Raw genomic sequence first — 16,038 nt, forward strand, 5'->3', positions numbered from 1 at the left:
TCAACTCTCGCGATAGGTCAGGGAGAATTCTCCTGCAGAAATGAGTAATGGACGAGAGCCACACTATCAACATTTTTTATCAGCATTTAGAATAATGGAAAATCCAAGCATTAATACTGGAAAGAAAACAGGTTTGTATGTTTTTGTGGTTTTTAATTGTTTGTTTGTTTTTAGTTTTTTATGTATTTTTTCAGTTACTTTTGTATATTTTTTCAGTCGTGTTGTGTGATTTTGAAGTAATTTTGTATATTTCTGTTGCTCTGTTTGTTTTTTAAATAATTTGTGTGTACTTTGTTGACGTTTTATAAATGTTTTACTCATTTTGTGTATACTTGTCGTCATTTTGTCCACTTTCATTGTCCTTTTATATATATGCCAGTAAATGTGTTATTTAGCAGAGGTGAAAGTAACGGATTACAAGTACTCAAGTTACTGTAATTGAGTAGCTTTTATAGGTACTTATACTTTTTTTAGTACACTGTATTTCTAAATCAGTCATTTTACTTGTACTTAATTACATTTCAAAAGAAGTAAAGTAATTTGTTACATTTACATCCTATTGTTACTTAGTAAATTCTAGTTTTTTGCATTTGTTTACTTTTTTTTTTTTTTTCATTTCCGTTTTGTTTTAAAATGATGGACGGACATTGTGAAACTATGAAACGATCAAATAGATCACATTTTATCCGACTAAACAGATTAAACATAATGCACTGCACCAAAACAGCATTGAATACCGATTATTTTCTCAGTTTTAGAATTCATAAATATAGCTATAAGAGCCTGAGAATATTTTTTATTATTTTGAATTGAATTCATTGGTGTCATTTTTTTTCAAAAATAATCGTACATTTTGACAAACCTTTTATTTTATACAAATGCCTTTGTGGAAAATAAATTCAGTTTCAACTGTGCAAAATCTTGCACAGGGGCTGCACAATATATATATATATATATATATTTTTTTTTTTTTTTTTTGCCTTTTAACAGAATTACATCAAAAATACTTACCAAATTTTGAATTTTTTTTTAAACCACATTTTGGAGGGGATCAATATATTGATTCCTGATCAGTTTCAAAAATCAAAAAAATCCCTATCTCATAAAGTGACTGTAGTCTGTAACCGGTGTTACTGTGAACTTTTCCCCACTCTTGATTTGTAAATTGAATCTGTAACTTTCAAAGAGCATTATTGTGGCCTTTGTTTTTGGTCTTGGGAATAAACACAAGATTCAAAGACATACATTTCTCTAATGGCTAAGTAATTAATTGGACTGGGAATTCCCCTCTAATTAAAAACTCACAGCATCCAGATAGATTTCAGTTCACTGATTAAGCTTGTTATTGTTAGTTTGTGAGATTTGTATTCAATCAAAAACGATGACAACATTCGAATAGGCTATTTTATGTAGAGCCAGGCAAAATAACGTGTTGATAGACTAGCAATTTAACTGAGGTGCATTTATTATGACTGGAGTGTGTAACACGATGAGGGTTTATTTGCCTGCAGAAATATGTCTTTCAATAAATAAAAACATTGGCAATTGTCAAGAAAGGTAAGAAAAGTGAAATTATGGCTAATCAGCTAAATATAAAATAATATGTAGACATCAGGTTCCTTGAGTCCTTAAATCAAAACCTCAATCAACTCCAATATCTACATTTCCTGAGGTTCCCTGCAGTTTAAAAGTCATGTGATTAAAGTGGGGTTGGTTGGGGATAGACCAAAACAAATATATAATATAAAATATACACCAACATGTAAAAAATAGGAGAACTCCACACACTACAATATGATTCCCGATTTGTCATGTCACGATACAATATATCCCGATGTATCTCAATACAAAACAGTACAATATATATTGCAAAATCAATTCCAAATTTCACCTTTACAAGCACAAAATTCTAATAATTACAATTCTTTTTTTTTTTTTTTTTGGAAGAACAGGTAACGAACTATAATTAAAGGACAAATATCAAAAACAAGTGGTATGTTTGTGAAATGTCAAATAAAAATTTTCAAAAAAAAATGAATTTTTGCTTCTACAACAGATTCCGATTTTGTTAAGTTCTTAAATTATTAATCAACTTCCAAGCTAAAATGCATTGAGGAGTGATGTAGTTTAACAAGTCTGATGTGGTTTACTGACACCGTGACCAGGTGTTTACATGCTATGCATATGTTGGCGCATTTAAATGGGTTTTTCCATTAAAAACATGATTTAAAAATACGATTTGGGCATTGTTTGGAGTGATACAATAAACCTGCGGTGAAATATTGTTATATATTGTCAAATCACTTTTTTTACACCTTTATTAACCTCTTAAGCCCCAGCCACTTTTCTCCCAAAATCACATATTCATAACAAATAACGTTTTTCTAAGCTTTGACATGACCTATATGGCTATTTTTTGGTTCAGATTGAAGTAGAATCCTTAGTGGTTACAGATAATGTGAAATTTTGGAAATATATGATACTGAATGACAATAAATTATGTTTTAAATACAGACAGCTGTAGTCCACCTAAAAAAAATCTACAGATTTACATCAAATATAAAGCCAATTCTCAGTAGGTAAGGCTATAAAAGAAATAATTGGACATCAACCCTTAAAAAAGTCCTCTTTATTGCAGGCCACCTTTACTCTTTTTTGTCTTTATGGTGTTTTTTGATGCCCCTTCTCTACCACGAAACAATAATATTATAGCTCATTACATTAATTTCATCGCTAAATCCTCCATTTTCCTCACTCTCCTCCTTTATTGCTGGCATACGACCTATTGCTACTGCACCAGGGAATTGTGGCTATATGACTTAATGATCACGCTTGTGTGTGTCTGTGGATGATCATTTCATGTCATGACCCACCAGCATGATTCTGTTTCTGCACCTAAAAAGTCTCTCTCTCTCCCTCTCTCTCTCTCTCTCTCTGTCGCTCTCTCTCTCTCTCTCTCTCTCTCCCTTGTCCTTTCACAGCCATTACAGATAGAAAGGCATGCAGCAGCATATCAATGAGTGGATGAGTGAGTAGAAAAGAGTGATGGATAAGAGAGGAAGTGAGTGATATAAACACAAAGAGGTGGGAGCAAGTGTGTGTGTGTGTGTGTGTGTGTGTGTGGTGTGTGTGTGTGTGTGTGTGTGTGTGTGTGTGTGTGTGTGTGTGTGTGTGTGTGTGTGTGTGTGTGTGTGTGTGTGTGTGTGTGTGTGTGGTGAGGGGGTGTTGCAAGAGGTCAAAAGGTGCGTTAGAAAAGAGGAAGATAATCTATTCAATGGCAGAACAGAAGCATGAAAAGGACAGGCATGTCACTGTGAAATGGTATGGCCATTTATTTAATTAGGGGCCAATGACAATCACACTGCAGGGAATGTCATCTGCTGGTTAAGGGGACATATTATGCTATTTTTCACCCATCTCCATTTGTTAAAAAAAAAAGCCAAAACATGGTATTTGAGGTCTATTTTCCAGAGTTTTAGCCCTCTGTAAAGTCACTTTCTGAGCAGTTCTAAAATCTGGCTGTTTAGGGACCTACTTATGCATATTGATTAGTGGGCATGTCTGTAGACACTTTCTTTGCCAATTTCACTTGTGACATCACAAATGTAGTAAATCTGAAACACAGATCACACGGCACAAATGAGGTAATTTGAGTGTCCACACGGCTGTGCCGTGTGGACACTCAAATGACCTCATTTGTGTTAAAAAAGACTGAAAAAGTGGATTTTTCATAATACCCTTTAAATGTGGGATGATATATTGTACGACAAGATATTACGATGCTCGAGAGGTGGGAAGGGGGGTTGGTCGGATAAAAAAATCCATTTGATCTACTCCTGACTAGATGAATTCCAACATGTTCATTTTATCTTCTTTTTGAAATAATGTTTTGGTTTCATTTATTCAGACAATGTTTTCTTTCTTCTTTTTTTTAGGAAATTTGACAGTTCTGATGGAAATGACAGGTTGGCCACACCCAGAAAGAACTTTTATGGACACATGAAAGTGATCAGTAGATGCTTTCTTTAGAAAATAATTTGTAGGGATACATCAAAGCAATCTCTAGATGCCTCTGAAGGAGACTGACAGTTGGCAGTCGAAACATGTTAGGAGATCAAATGTCCTGAAAAAAGTTACCTTATTAATAAATGAAACCATAACATTTTATCCTCACGAGATTGTCTCGTGTTTATAAAGCTGCATGAGCTCAGCTTCGGAGTGGGTGGGAGGAGGGCGGGCCGTCCTCTGGCCCTACGTCACGGAAGCCAGTGTCCCGTCAATAGACACGCCCACTCATGAATATGCATAAGTAGCCTGTTTGTGTAGAGTTGCTCAGAAAGTGATTTTTCAGAGGCTAAAACTCTGGAAAACAGGCAAGTTTGGGAAAATAAACCTCAAATACTATGTTTTTAGGGTTCTTAGAACAAATGGAGATGGGTGAAAAATTGCATGATAAGGGACCTTTAACAATTTGATCTTTTTTTTCTTCCTCTCCAAAAATATTGTATTGTACTGTTATTGCAGTTATCATCGCAGCCCAAATACAATTCACTGTATTAAGGGTGAGAAAACATAGAGGGCCCAAAATTCATCCCCTCAAGTGCAACCTGTGAGTTTGAGGGTTCTGTGCTACATCTCAACTGTTCCTATTCCACTACATCCAGTTCCCAAAGTGGGGTACGGGTACCCCCACGGGTTGCAAAATTGTCATGGGGGTACGTGAATAAAAATTGAAAACAGCCTGACAACATTGGAAACTAGAATATAAATCAACCAGCAGTCAGGAGCCTCCATGCATTGCCACAACTGACACATTGGTCTCTGTTAGACTACCCTCTGGTGGGGACAGTGATGCCCTTTGCTACCACGTAGTTGTGCGAAAAATGGATTTTCTTGACAAACATGAAAACAAAATACACTCAAAGACTTTGCGTGGAGAATGATTTAGGACTCAGAGTCTCTCAAATTCAGCCAAAACAAAACATTGCAGAGTGATGTGCATCTTCTCAACCTCAACCTTCTCAATAAAGTTGTGGCAAGTTTTTTTTTTTTTTTTTTTTTTTTTTTCACAGCTTCAGGGTGACAAATATGTTGTATTACTGGTATGTGTTCGATCAACAAATGTTTTGTAGATTTGAAGATTGGTTTCTGGAAATGCCATAGGTAATTAATTAAATAAATAAATGAAGTGATAATTCAGAATAAGATGTTTTCTTCTCTGCTTACAGATTATTATTATTATTATTATTATTATTATTATTATTATTATTATTATTTTTTTTTTTTTTTTTTTTTAATTATATATAATTTTCCTCAACAGGGTAAGTAAAATTCAGATACAAATTTTACTGTAGGGCTACATTGTATATGATATTACATGATTATGTTTTTTAGGTGTGCAGGAGTAGGGAGGACATAGCTTCAGGTTAAATGTCTGAAGGGGTACGTGAAAAGTTTGTGAACCACTGCAATACACTATTCTGGACAGAGACTTTGGATGTTTTTCCTGAAGCCTGCTGGAGCCTACATATACCACGTATTGCAGAAACTATAAAGTAACCTTGATAGAAATGGATGGGAGCTTTTATTCATCTGCCACAAAGCTATACCTACCTTACTTTGAGGGTCACACAGGGATGAAGACGATTCCCTCATGCTCGAATGAAATGAAGGTCACCGTCCATCATGGGATTAAGAGGCACATGCATTTATACAGGCACTTTTAATCCTCTTATTCACTTGATCTGCATGTCATTGGATCACAGGGGGATGCAGAGCAAGGAGGAACATTCTCAGGAACTTCCTACTGTGATCATCAGACATAGCTGTGAATCCGTGTTATGCCCCTGACTGAAATTGGATGATAGAGAGATCATTTAGGCTCATGCTGGTTGGATTTTGACCCTGAAACGTTAAAGGTGACTTTTAACTGAATTTCTCAGAGGAAACACAATCTGCCTCCAGTCCAGTACAGGCAAACAGCATGAAATCAATTCAGGAAATCAATGAAAACATAGAGCAGTGAAATCATTAAATGAAGGGATTATTTATATATTTTACATTGTTTTCTCACATTTTTAGGCTTTATCAATCAAACTGATGAATTTGATATTGTTTTAGGCACCCAGAGGTGAAAGTTATTTACTTATAAATACAATACAACATGGAGTTTACATGTGCTCTGTGTGTATTTTTCGGGTATTTTGGCTTTTGTTGTCAATATCTGTGTATATTTGGGTTTTTTGTTAACTCTAAGGAGAAAGATAGAGTTCACTTTTTGGATTTAAAACTTTTTATGAGAACTAATGATTTGAAGTGAATAAAAACAACATGTTGAAAACAACCAAATATTTTCATGTTCTGACACACGTAAAGGTGTGAACATGAACCCTGTTTTGTTAAACTATGAAAGTAAAACGAGAGTTAGAAAACAGATTTTCTTTCAAGAAAATGGTATAGGCTACCTGCATAAACACATTTGCTGTATACAAAAATAAAAAAACAAAGGTAATTTGGTTTAAGTTGAAATAACTTATGACTTACAGGCTTTTTTCTCACTACTACAAGAAAATGCTAAGTTCTGTGGATCATAGGCACAGGCAATCTTTTATTCTTCAGGATAATAACAGCCGTAATCTCTTTGGCCCTATGATACAAATCTAGGTAATTATATCCTGGATTCATCTCCTTTAGCGAGCTTCAACTAACCAAACATTCCCTGTCAGAGAAAAGCTGGCTTACGACAGTCGATCAAAACACGCTAATTTAAGCGTTTTCACCCTCGGTACATGCGTGTTCACATGAAAGGGGTGGAGACTGCAGCGTCTGACCAATCAATGGAGAACCTGGCAGAGCGACAGCCTTTACAATAAAGGAACAGTTTATGATCTTAAACAAATATAATGAATTTAAATCCATGATGACAGGAGGCGGAGCTTTTATACTCGCTCAGATCTGATCCACTTCATAACTCGGTCCCGACCAGGTGGCTGGTTTAAGTTTAAAATTATGAACAATTAAAATCCATAATTCAGACCAAAAACAACACTGTTGTTACAGAAAAGGCAGGAATGAAAGAACCCAGGCAGGAAGCTGCTGACACTGTGAATGCATAAAAGCGTGATATTATTTATGATATTAATCCATTGGATGATAAATGGACAGCGCTCAGTTTCATTTTATTACAGCTCACACGTTTTTCTTTTCAAGTAGACCTATTTATCACACACACACGGACTTCACTCTTCCGCGCATACAAAGACAGGCTTTATCAACTGACTATAGATCAGTCCATCAGATATAAATCTATACATTTCCTATAGAATGTCATTGGTAAATGAAAGGATACATGTCTAAATATTCTCTCTCTCCTGTCAGCTGTCAGATCAGATCCACACAGCGACGTGTTCACACATCACCTTTTATTGGACAGCTCGCTTTCTAAGAGAACTGATTGGTCAGGAGGCGGGACTTGAGCACTCGCTCAGATCCGAGCCAGAGCAAAACCTGCTCCCAACCAGGCCAGTCGTTCAGCATGAGTTACCATGGTGATTTAGCTCCGTAAAATGTTAGCGAGCGCTGTAGTCCAGCACACACTGATTAAACACTGTTTATTTTGGATTTTATTGTGTATAATACATGTTTTTACATTTCAAAATATAACTTAAAATAGCAGTCATAACACTTTCAAACCCTAAATGTGTCATATTTGGTAAAGTGAACATCATAATCTGTAAATGCATGTATTTATTTGGATGACTTAGCCATTCAACACAAAAGCATTTGTTTACTAATAAGCATTGCTGGTTATTGTGGTTATTGCTGGTTATTGTGGTCAGATTGGATCATATATGATCCAATCTTATTTAGAAGTTGTTTATAATCTCTGTTGGTAACATGTCCTCCATCTATAATTTCTTCTCAAAGCCATGAGGGACAATGACAGAGAAAGAAGAGATGCTTGAACAAGTGAGTAAACACGCAGCTCTCCAAGACATGAGCAAGAGGATCGTGTTTGTGAGAGTTATCCAGTCACATTGCTTTCTTTTAAATATGTGATTAAATTTAAGAGGGGCGAACTAAAATAACTCTGTAGGAGTTAGTATAGATAAATCTGTTTTTAATACAATGCCACATGGATTAGATGTACTCCCGTGATGGAAACACAAAAACAAACCATGATTAAAATCAAGAGGCAAAGGCCAAAAAACAAGCGCAAGATAAATTGATTCTCTTGTAAGTAAATGCAACTTCTAGGAGCAATCCCAACTAAAAACATCTAAAAAATTAAATGTATCCAATATGATTTGTAAGGCTTTACAGTGATAGATAGCGATGCAATCACTGCATGCTTTGAAAGGCAGCCTAAAAATTATAGGGAACACTTAAAGGAGATTCAGACAGCGTAAGTGACTTATGAACTGCATGGAGACATATAGGAGAAAGAGAGAAGAGGGCAATAGAGCTTGAAGGATATCAAGGTGTCAGGAACTGATGACCAGTCACAGGCTGCCATTAAGAAAGAGACAGAGCAGTAATGAGAGCTGCAGGTAAAGGGGAGCGAGGCCAGAAGGCTGGACTCAAAGGCCAGTGAGAAATTGAGATGTTGAGTGCGGGAAAGAGGAAAGAACAAGAGATGGATGAGTATGAAAGGCTAAGGGGCACAAGGGGCAAGGAGAGAGAAGTGTGGAGGAGTGGTGTGGAGAGGCTCTTCATCATATCGAGTAGTTTAAGCTGATGATGGCTCTGTGTCACAGCCCTACACTGACATGCATAAACACACACGTACTGTACACCAGTCACGGCTCAGATGAGCAAGAAAGAAAAAAGAAATTTAGAAGATAAAGTCCTTGTAACAAAAACTGTATACAGTAATCCAGATTACATGTAATGTTTACTCACCAAGCTGATGCTGTTTGATCACACGAGCATACTGTTCAGCCAAGGATTTCAGAAATAAGGTGAAAAGAAGTGGATTTCCCCAAAAAGTCTGTTCAACAATAAATGTTGAAGCAGAGGTAAAATAAAACTCCAAAGCCTTTCACTGCTCAGCCTTTTTCGTGCTTGATCACTCTTGTGCACCCCTTTCTTTTTGTCATCTTAACACAACTGCAAATTATTTGGTGGATACCTGTCGACCTGTACAGAAAAGTCCAGTTAAACTGTGCAGGACCTCTACTGCCATCCCGAGGGCACACTTTGTAAAATTACTAAAGGTAACTGCACCACTGACATACTGCAAGCCTCATCACCAGCTACTTACGGGTACTCATGTTCCAGAAATCATTAATACAATTTTCTACACTTTTTTCAACAAAGATAAACATCAGTTACTATTTTTACATGTCATTTGTTTCCTACAATATTTGTAAAGTTTTGTTGACTCTAATTTGAGTGTGAATGAATGTTTTAAGGCAGTGGCTATCCATACGGTTGTCGTATCAATACCAACATTCTATCCATACAGCGCCCCTATTTGGCCAGTTTAGATCACGTGATAGGTCAGTCATTGGCCAGTTTAGGTTGCGTGACTAAGACTAAACCTCACCCTAAACTTAACCCTAACCCTAAAAATTGTTGCGATATTGGGTTATAACCTAACCCTAATCCTAAAACGCTACGTACTTGTATTTCGGTAACCGTACCAATAGCACCGGGGTTGTGCGTACGGCAACTGTACAAATAGACACTTTCATATTTTAAAGGGTATCTATAGAGGAAATGCAAATAAGATAACATGTGTTTAATGTGCTACCAATTTTAAAATATGTGCACATTTCATTTAAAACAAAACCACACATTTATAGTACTTTTTAAAAACATGATATTTATACCTGAAACTATACAATCCATGCAGAGTAGCCATTTTCTGGTGGATGTGTCACCATTTCCTTGATTCTGATGCAGGTCCTAACTGATGTTTTGTGTTTTTTTTTTTTTTTTTTTTCTTCAATACCGTTACATTCATTGCTACAGATAACACATATCAAGGATGTGTGTTGGAGCTATTCTAGAGGTGTAGGAAGCTGTTGTTGTGAGTTGTTGCGGCACATCTGAGCAGCTACACTTTGTTTTACATACAAGACAAGCCAGAGATTAGGCTGTGGCACACGAGTGACTAGAGAGAGAGAGAGAAAGTGGACTTATTAAGGGTCGAGTCTGGGAGGACATTAAAGCAATTAGAGGTGGAAAATCAGCTAGAGAAGTGCACGTTGCAGCGCTAACTGCAACGGCTTAACGTCAATACCGCCGTCTAAAGTGAGCAGAGTGATGGCCAGTGTTTTTCTAGCAGATGTTTTCTCCTCCTGGCTGCTCTAGATATGATCTTTAAATGGAACTTATAAATGAAATTCATAACAGGTACCCTTTAAGCTTGAATGAACTTTGCACAAGTCTTATTTTTATCTTATTTATCTCTTCGCACACTGTTTTGACCTGAGCACCCAATTTTGTTGCACACCAAGCTGTGTAATGACAATAAAAGTCTATTCTATTCCATTTAATTTTATTCTATTCAAACAGTGAACTATAGAGCATCAGTGGTACGGACTCTAAACTATACGAGCTTGTGTATTTGTGTCTGAGATTACACAGTTATATTTTGCCTATTAATATTATCTTTCTGAGCTGTAATTTGAAACCATTGGGCCAACGATCCTGCTGTGTTACAACAGAAACAAGGTTATCCATCCTGTTTAAGACTGAAAACTACCTGATATGGGATGGTGTTAATGTTTGTAAATACACAAAGATTTTATGTTTATTTATGTATTTGTTCATTGGATCTCCATTAGCTTCCACCATCTAATCTTCATGGGGCCCATAAAAAATAAAGATTCTAGCACATGTAAGAACAGAAAAGAATAAAGACAATTAAATATACACAAAAACATTACATAAAACGGTACATCAAGACACATTCCCATTACACCAACAAATAATTTAGAAAGTACATGATATATACATCAAGAATGATAGAAACATGATTATGAAGCTTTTTAACAATGTAATCAATGCAAAAGACCACATGATCACATGAGTTCTGATTGGATTTGGTCCCATATGACGAATATATTGTTTTGGTTTTTTTAGTCAACAAATATAAAGATATATTTTAATATAAATGTATCTATTTATTTTTGATTAGTCATAGTCTAGTTACTGTTACTTTAAAAAAAAAAAAAAACTAGTACAGTGCCCGTAGGAAGTCTGTCTTGCTATAGAAAAGTGGAAGGTTAAGTAGCTTTTTCATGGATAGTTTTAATTCCTCTTTAATTTAGAATAAAAGTTAAATCCGCATAAATTTTTGCCACGAACAAAGCTAACATCATCTCAAATGGGGTGAAATCTGGCAGTATAAGCAGACTAACTTGGAGCTAGTTGACTAAATGAACTGTGAAGAGCATAATATTTAGCACGATAATATAGGCTACATATGTACTGTATAGTGAAAGCCTATTTTTATTTGAATATTTTGTATTGTTATTATTACTCAGTCATCTTAGTTACAAACATTGCTCACCGCTGACTTTTGACAGCATGTGCAGACAAGGAAAAAAAACCCCAAAAAAAACAAATATTGCTCACTGTGGACACCTGCTGGTCAATATGGTGTGTTTTAGGATATAGACCAACTTTAGTTGTTTTTAAAAGCCCTTTGTCCAGTCACTCCTGTAGATTCTGCACAGCTTTCAACTTATCCTGAGTGACTATGATTATCTGTCAACATTGAGCTGTCCCTTTGGACAATTTTTTAAAATAATTTATGAACGGTATCATTGCAGTCCAAACGAATCCGACGTCGCACACCTTTGAACCAAGCTGCAGCCATGTTGAAAGTCTCAGGTCAATTTGAGCCTGATTCGCAGAGATATTTGAGGAACAAACACACAGACACACAGATATTCTTTGCTTTATAGATAGATGTAGGCAACAAAAACTATGACCAATAATTTTAGTCGACAAAATTAACAATGATGGCAGGTAAAAACATGTGCTTTTGCTATTTAATTTTGGATACCCCTGTGCTTATCGAACATTAATTTTTTCTATGTCCATAAAAATCTGTGGCATACCTATCTTTGACTAAGGAATGTCATTGAATCAGATGAAAAGCTTTGAAAAATGTTTTGGTTTTTAACTATTTTCCTCTCCTTATGCTTTGCTAAACACAGAAAATCTATTGCAATCGTAATTCCATTTGACTCAGCACTGCAGCTGCCAGGCATCATTCCTGGCTCCTTACTTTTCTTACCAGGACTGAAGCAGTAACCACCGCTCAGTGATGTAAATGATATCTAATTAGCTTTTGTTGATCTGTGTTCATTTATTCCAACAACATAGTAAACACGCCCGATTTCTAGTTTATCATTCCTGTATCAGGCGGCACCACCTGCTTATGCTAATTATCTATGGATTAATGACCATCCAAACATTTATCTGTCACAATGCATACTCAAAAACAAAAAAAAAAAAAAAAAAAAAAAAACACACACACACACACACACACCTCTGGATGAATTTGGGAATACACACTTGTGCAAAGAGCACACATTCATGCATGGGCTCAGCATTTGGGATGGACAGTTTCTGTTATTGCAGCACTTTTCCCAAACAGCAGCTCTGATTAAACAGCAGCTTAGAGCGCTTTAATTTCATGGAAGAACAGACAGCAGGAGCGGGAGTGCTGAGCAAGAACCAGGGTAGGGGGAGAGAGAGAGAGAGAGAGAGAGAGAGAGAGAGGCCAAAAAATGTATAGACAGCGGACAGGAAGGATATGGAAAGTGAGAGAGTGGAGGTTGAAAATGATGGATTGATGATGAGAGAAAATGAGTGGACACAGTAAAGAGGGAGATTACTTAGACTACTGTGAGGGCAGGGACGGAATGAGATTTTAAAAAGGACAGAAAGAGAGTGAGAGATACTTCTAAAAGGGAGAGGTCTGAAGGCCTGATCGGAATTTAAAAGACCTTGACGAGGAGGTAAGAAGAAAAGGGGAGAATATTACGTGGCAGGCAGGTGAAGGGCTTCAACTTTTTCAGTCACACAAAACATTTTAAATCCATGGTAAAAATCTGGGAATACTGTGTATTTGTGATCTGACTCTCCTCTTATCTCTATCACTGCACACACCGAATGCTGTAACACGCTTTCCTGACACCACATTTACAGCCGTTTAAAAGGTTGAATGGAAAGCAAAGGGAGATTATTGGTGGATATCAGTTATGGGGATGTGACCACAGGGCCAAATGTTCACTCTGGGTTCTGAGCCAATCAGACGTGACGTGAGAGACCATAACATATGAGTGGAGTTAAGCCACTATTCTGTGGCACGTGTGCACATGTGCCGGAGGAGTAGCTCCACCCACCCACCCACACACTTTGTTTTGGTTCCGTCATAAAGTAGATTTCTTCAATAATGGTTCAATAAAAAGATTTCTATTGTTCATAGACACCATGATTTGAATCTGCACACACACACGCTAAAAAGAAATGGGGGGGGGGGGGGGTGCTTTCAGATACATTTTTACTTTGAAGAGCTTACGTTGGCCTTAAGAAGTGTGCAGTAGCTCACTATGGTACCAGGGAAGTAATAGTATATGAATATGAATACCCTCTTTTCAAACCCCGGTACCAATAAATGACACAATGACACTTCACTGATGAATGTGTGCAGTAAAAGTAACTAATAACTACTTACATGTGTGCAAAATGAATGTGGACACTGGGCCTTCATGTGATAACCGGTCCTGAACAATTTACATACTTGCGAGCATTAAATCTTAAACAGACATTTAAACAACACCTTTACATATCATGGCCTGCAAGCATTCAACTGTAGAGTTTTTCAGCTCTAGGAATAGGAAAAAAGAAGAACGTCAATATTAATGTTTTCATTGTACAGTTTGTTTGCATTTTGGTAGATTTTAATTTAATAGATTTCAATGCAATAAAATGAGTTATTTAACCTGAAAACATTTTTATTTATTTAATCTAGAATAATGGATTGAAAAGTCACCCTATTATTGTGGGTTAAACAACACAGAACTGTAGTTATTATAACAAACTTTTGGGTTAATCGTTCAACCTATTATTCTGGGTTAAATGAATAACACATGGAAAGCGCCAGTCACTTTTCACCCTGAGGTTGGTTTTAATACAGGAGTTTTTGACGTGTATATGAATATGAATACCCTCTTGCAGGTGTGCAGTAAAAGTAACTAATAACTATACAAACATGTGTCTAAAATGAATATGGACGCTGGGCCTTCATGTTAATACAAGGTCCTGAACCTTTCATATACTGTACTTGCCAGCAATACATTGTAAATAGACAGTTAGACAAAACCTTTACTAAACAAGAGTTTTTCAGCTCTTTGCCTTTTTAAAGGTTTTATCGTCAGCATTTATTGTCAGCATTCATTGGGGCTAATATAGCAATCGCACCAGCTGAAAGAATGTGTACGACAATTATTCTATTAATCATATCATCAAATGTGTGTTCATGTATACAGTGCACAATAAACTGTTCATTGTACTTGTGAACAGAAACATTGTGTGCTCATATACAATCAAATTGTACATTTTGTAAGTTCTTCTTTGTCTCTGGGATACAGTATCTTCTCATGTAGTTAGGGTCACAAAGCAGGCATAGCTAGAATTGATAAGAAGGCGCCCCCAGACACACAGGCAACATAGCCCGTCCTTCTACCCCCCCTATCCTCATTCTTCTTCCTCCTCATCCTCTTTCTCTCTGAGCTGAAGGAACTCCTGAACCAAAGAACACTCCCACTCCCATGCGAGACAATTTCTGGGACACCAGAAATGATGGGAACTCTTTTCTTTCTCTCAACGCAGGAGGATATTTGATTTTAGATGAGCTGCAACAACTGGTCCCTAAACATTTTGTAATAAACTATATTTTTTTCAGTTAAGGGTCATCTTCCTTTTATGCACCAACAATGCAGAGCAAACAAACTTAGTTTTTTATTAAAGTTATGGACAAAAAATACCCTAACAAATGTTTAAAGACATGTCTGTATTATAGGGAAAAGGAAGAATCTCAATCTTGATGTTGTATTCTGTGGAGAGGCAGAATAATAATAATAATAATAATAATGCATCAATTTCATATAGTGCTTTTTTTGGACACTCAAAGTCGCTTTACAGAATTAAGGGATTATTCTTTCACTCCACACTTAGTGGTGGTAAGCTACTGTTGTAGCCACACCTGCCCTGGGGCAGACTGACGGAAGCGAGGCTGCCATAGTGCGCCATCGGTCACTCACTCACACACTACATTCATACTAGGCAATGTGGGTAAAGTGTCACTGGGGTGACTGTCCCCCACTGTGGCCCCTGGAATTCTCAGTGGTCTCCCATCCAACTACTAACCAGGCCCAGACCTGCTGAGCTACCGAGATCTAACGGGATCGGGCAATGACAGGCTGGTGTGGCCACAATGACAGGCTGGTGTGGCCACAATGATAGGCTGGTGTGGCCACAATGACAGGATGGTGTGGCCACAATGACAGGCTGGTATGGCCACGAAGCAAAAACGAAAGGAAAAAATGTGACGTATCACATAGACAAAAGACAGCAGGTGTGCACAGAGATATAAATGTGCAATACTGAACAAAATCACACCTAATGTGGACATCACAATATTGTTTTTTCATGAAGTACAACATGTTCAAATACAAGATGTGTGGAGGAGTTTTCTCACCCTTTTCTTTATTGTTGATTCACTTTTCTTTACACCAGCGCTTGAGTTACAATTTCCTTGTTGCTGCTTCTTTATTACACTCCCACATCTCATCAAATTGTCTCATTTTTAATGCACCACTTACCTCCTTGAGTCACAACCCCTAATCTTTCCCTCAGTTTCTCTCGTCTTCTATTTGTTGTTTCACTCTCATAGTTATTCCTAGTGTTGTGCTCAAGACCACATTATCTGAGACCAAGACATGCCCAAGACCAGAATGCACCGAGACCAAGACGGAGACAAGACAGAGGCCATAAAAATCAATGAAAAGATTT

At 36.9% G+C, this 16,038-nt stretch overlaps 1 pseudogene; it reads right to left on the reverse strand.

Moving 5' to 3' along the window:
* Positions 1–15,345: 15,345 nt before the first annotated feature.
* Positions 15,346–15,463, reverse strand: LOC114475082 (uncharacterized; annotated as a pseudogene).
* Positions 15,464–16,038: the final 575 nt, after the last annotated feature.

Source organism: Gouania willdenowi, chromosome 13 (genome assembly GCF_900634775.1).
Source record: "Gouania willdenowi chromosome 13, fGouWil2.1, whole genome shotgun sequence".
Classification (NCBI taxonomy): domain Eukaryota; kingdom Metazoa; phylum Chordata; class Actinopteri; order Blenniiformes; family Gobiesocidae; genus Gouania; species Gouania willdenowi.